General features: G+C 34.5%; 1 long non-coding RNA gene across 1 annotated transcript; it reads left to right on the forward strand.

Moving 5' to 3' along the window:
- Positions 1 to 607: 607 nt before the first annotated feature.
- Positions 608 to 1,494, forward strand: LOC128282578 (uncharacterized). Its single transcript, XR_008272902.1, has 2 exons — positions 608 to 664; positions 1,287 to 1,494. It is a non-coding gene; the product is annotated as an uncharacterized LOC128282578 (long non-coding RNA).
- The last annotated feature ends 3,890 nt before the right edge of the window (positions 1,495 to 5,384 follow it).

Here is a 5,384-nt window from a genome sequence, read left to right on the forward strand (position 1 = left end):
TTAACATTAATAAAAGGTAAAAAGATGATAAAATTGTATCATCTTCTTCAAGTTACCAGCAGAACCTTACCTCTCTCCATATCTGGGGTTTCTTCAACTTTCAAGCTTCATAGTAAGTGATTCCAATCCCCGTTTTTAATGATCTTTACGTTTTTGAAGTCCCGATAGCTCGATAAAGCTTATGCTAGCAATAATTTAAGCTAGGAATCAAATTTGGAAAAATACCCATAGGTGAAATTTGTGTATTTTGATGTTTTATGATGGAATATGAGGTTTTAAATTATGTTAGACAACTCGTGCTACTTGGTTTTAAGTGAAAACGAGTAAAAAGGCTTAATCGGTAAAAATACCTAATAGTCATAAGTACATGTTAGTGTGTGAATTTGATGTTGCCATAGAAGGAAAAATGATCAGCATGTCATAAAACATAAGAAAATAGGATGAAGTTTAATTTACGAGCCTTGGGGCAAAAGTGCAAATATGTGAAAGTTTAGGGCAAAATGTAATTTTGCCAAATTTTGAGTAAAGGGTTGTTTTGATAAATGTTGATATTAAATAAGCTAAATTTGCTATTATAGATCAAGAAGAGCGAAATTCGAGAGTAGATCGGGAAAAGAAAAAGTAAAGGACTAAATTGTAAAGTTTAGTCACATTTTGTATCGAGGTAAGTTTACATAAATAAATGCAATATTATTTTATTTTACATTATTATTGTCAATTTCAGCATTTATATATTTATGTTATGAAAATATTTAAAGTCGAATTTAAGGTGAAGTGACAGAGGAAAAGTGTTAGAAAGCCGGTTGAACCCTAGGAATGTTAGGATATTAGGGTTGACAGGATGTAATCGAAATGAGCCATGTAAGTCCATATTAGAAATATGGCTTTGGAGACAGGATTGAGCCATGTAAGTCCATATTATATATGGCATTGGAGCAGGAATAATTCATGTAAGTCCATGTCAAAGACATGGCATTGGCGAGATATTGATAGACGAGAAGCGACCTAGTATCCTTAGTATTCCGAGTGGTTCAACGGGTCAGGATACGAGTTAAATTACAGTGAATTAACAGCAAAGGAAAAGTAGATTATACTTATGAAAAAGGAAAGGTCAGGTAAGAAAGAAGGTAAGGGAATAAAGAAGAAGATAGAAATTGAGAAGTAAAGAAATTTATGATGTTAGATGATATTATGCATAATTATCCATTATGTTGAATGTTGTGATTTATTTGCTTGTAAGCTTACTAAGCCTAGTGCTTAATATCTTTATTTTCTTCTTCTTATAGTACTTATCTAGCCACTCGGGGATCGAAGGAAACGTCGGAGGCCGATCACACTATCAAAGAAATAACTCGGTATAATTAGACGTTTTGTTTTGTGTATGGCATGTATAGAAACTTAGCCACTTTTGGTATAATATGAACAATGAATGATGTGTAAATACTTGCTAGTGATTAGCTAATAAAAATGGCCGATGATATGCATGTTTATTAATATGTATGATTGAATGGTGATTATCACATGAAAATTATGAAAAATGTGAAAGTAACCTAAAAACAGATTCAAGTAACAGCAATGACGTAACTTTGAAAAATCACTAAAATTGTATAAACATAGTTTGAAGATGAATAATATATGAAATTAAATCTTATTATGTCTATTTTCTTATGGAATAAGAAAAATAGGTAAAGGTATTATATTTCATGATATATCTGAGTTTTAGTGAAACAGGTCAGAGCGATTTCTGGAACCCTGTTTCAACTTTGGAAATTCACCATAAATTGTACAAAACTAATTAGAAGGTATACTTTATATGGTTATAATCCTTGTTGAGTCTAGTTTTAAGAGAAACAAACGGCTTAGTGATATGAATTTTTTACAGGAAGAAACATGGTTCGTAGTAACAAGAGGTTAGTGCAGTCGAGTTTTGAAACAGGGGAAACTTTAACTAATAAACTGTACTAATTGGCCAAGTCAAAATCTATGAAAAAATTAGTAGATAGATATATGAGTCTAGTTTTAGGAAAAATTTACGGATCTTAATTTCAAGTTTGAACTCAAGATATGAATTTTAGGCGACTACGACGCAGAATGGCGATACATTCGAAATGCTTAAATAAACAATTTAAACCTATTTAAGGGATAGAATAAGTTTAGTAATGCCTCGTGCTCGATTCTGGCAACAGTCTTGGGTAAGGAGTGTTACACACCTGTTGCGATTTTGATGCAAAATCACTCCTGAGGCCTTGAAACCTAAGAAAGAAGCACCCAAATGCTGATTTAGCAGTCAATTTATGAATAAGTACAAAACCCAAAACACCGCTCAAGACTTACCGACAACGAAAACCACTGCTAATACTGTTCAAGAAAATGGTGTGAAATTCACTGTTAACAGCCTTCTCCTACACCAAAATAATCGCAGAAAAATCAAATTCCACGATTACACCAACAGAAACTAATGCATAAACATAACTATCTCAAAAACACAACGAAACTCTTACCTATTCAATAACACGGAGGAAACGAAACATCAACGTATCGCATTTTGAAAGGAAAATTTTGATAGAAGTTTGAAAAAGAAGCCGAAAGTTGGAAATGGAAAACAGAGAGAAAAATAATGCCATAGGGGAAAAAATTTTAGGAAAAAGAAAAAAAAACTACTAGCATATCCCTAATTTCTCTCTATTAACCTACTAACAAACAACTTACTCAGAATCCCAACTCCACAAAAACTCTATCAGTTAACATAGCAAAAATATAACACCCTTGCTAATGAAAGGATTCGAATATAGAACCTCCAACACACTAACTCTCTTACACTCGAACCAGTGGGCTCATTCTGATATGGATTAACAAATAATTTTATAAAAGCCTACTCTATAAAGACAAGGTTTGGATCAAAAATAATAAAATTAGCAACGATGAGACTTGAACCCAAGACCTCTCACACAAACCCAAAACACTTAACCACTAAAGCAGATACACAATTGTGTCAGATATTTACAGAAGTAGAAATAAATTTTCAGGGTGTTACAACTCTACCCCATAAAAGAAATTTCAACCTCGAAATTTACCTGATCAGAACAGATGAGGATACTGCTGATGCATCGAGTTTTTAGGTTCCCACGTGGCTTCATCAATGCCATGATTCCGCCACAGAACCTTCACTAACGATATGGGCTTCCTCCTCAGAATCTTAACATCTCGATCCAGAATCTGAACTGACTCCTCTTCAAAAGTCAAATCCGGTCTAACCTAGATCTCGTCAATAGAGACTACGTGAGATGGATCAGACCTATACTGCCTTAACATCGAGACGTGAAACACATCATCAATATGATCCAACTCTAGAGGTAGCTCCAACTGATAAGCGACCGGTCCCACACGCTTTAGAATCTAATACGACCCAATAAACCTAGGGCTTAACTTGCCGTTACTGTAACACCCCGAACCCGTATACATTGCCGGACTAGGGTTAAAGGCATTACTGGACAATTCAAAACATTTAACATTCATTTCATAAACATTATAGCATCAGAGATCAAACATCAGTGTAGAGTCCCTTATATGGGTCATCGAGACCTTAAACATGCATTATAAAGGAGTCGGGACTAAACCAAACACATACAAAATTTTTCCAAAACTTAAACATTTTTTTTAAACAAGTACAGGTCACACGCCCGTGTGAATAGGCCGTGTGCCTCACACGGCATTAAACACGCCCGTGTGTCTAGGCCGTATCCAAACAGGGCTATTTTATTCACATAGCCACAAGACATGCCCGTGTGTCTTGGCCGTGGTCGACACTGACTTAGGTCACACGACTAGCTATACGCTAGTGTGCCTTGGCCGTGGTCGACACTGACTTGGGTCACACGACTAGCTATACGCTAGTGAGCCTGGCTTACAAATGTAGGGTACCTTAGGGGACACAGACCGTGCAGCATAGCCGTGTGTCGCATACGACTGAGACACACGCCCGTGTCCTTGCCCGTTTGGATAAAAATAGGCCATTTGAATAGCCAACTTGCCACCCTAATTGGGTCAAACCTACAAGCACCAAACCAAGCATATTTGCACAACATTATATGACCAATTCACAACAAAAAAATAAGCCATTCATAACATATCATTGCCAATCAACTACATACTCATAAGCCTTACCAATCTATATCAAACATAAGTCAAAAGCTTGTCAAAACATTTCTTTCTATATATCATTCAATTCTATGCTAAAACTTATCAAAACTTACCATCATTTACCATTTCTTTTATCCAACTTAAACATATCAAATATAACATATTGCATCACATACCTTTTACCAAAACCATAACATATCCACAACGATACCAAACCATATCACATGGCTAAATATAAACATTACAAAACCTATCCAAAGTACTTCTAGCCTATACATGCCATTCTTTACTATATACATTTTCAAAAGGTACCAAAATGAGATTCGATAGTGTGGTGACGATCCTCAATGATCCCTGAGCTTACAATAGCTTCGATATCTATAAAAAAATGCAAACATACATATAGTAAGCTTTCAAAAGCTTAGTAAGCTCGTACCAAAAAATCATCAACAGTATATAAAATATAAAACATCAACACATAAGTACTTATAACTTCTCAATTCATCTATCAATTTTAAGCTAACACCATCCATATGTTCTTACCAATTCAATGAGATTTATAAGAATAATACCATCTACCACGTAGGTATCATACGTACCTGAACCTTCTCGAATTCATTCATTTTCATTCTCACCTCTTGTTCAAATATTTTAAGACTTTCTGAAGATTGCCAATACTTTAAACATCCGCACACTTAGTACTTTAAAGATTAGCCGAAGCTATAATAATTCTACACAGTTAGTTCCATCTCAATTAACCGAAGCTATGTCGATATCACACACTTATTGCCTCATATAGCCAAAGCTAGTTCAAATCGCACACTTAGTGCCAAACACCATTGATTTCTCATCGTATTCGTCCAAACCAAATATATATATACAATCTATGTATAATCAAAACATCAATATATACTTGCAATATCAAGTTTTACGTATGAACTTACCTCGTACTCGGAGTTGTCGACTCGGATTGTTTACTCAATAACCTTCGACTTCCCTCGGTCTAAATCCGAATTCCTCTTTTCTTGATCTAATTAGCCAAAATGAATGCTGAAACTTAAAGCTCTTCAAACTTAGGTTTTCTTTCCTATTTTCGGTGGATGAACACTAAAAATGATGGATGAAATATATTTGTTTTATTTTATTTCATTATAATGCACTAATTACCTTTTTACCCTTGTAATAAAACATTAATATTCCATCAAATAATGTCCATTAATGTCATTTAATCAAAACCATGGTCA

This window comes from Gossypium arboreum, chromosome 10 (genome assembly GCF_025698485.1).
Source record: "Gossypium arboreum isolate Shixiya-1 chromosome 10, ASM2569848v2, whole genome shotgun sequence".
Classification (NCBI taxonomy): Eukaryota; Viridiplantae; Streptophyta; class Magnoliopsida; order Malvales; family Malvaceae; genus Gossypium; species Gossypium arboreum.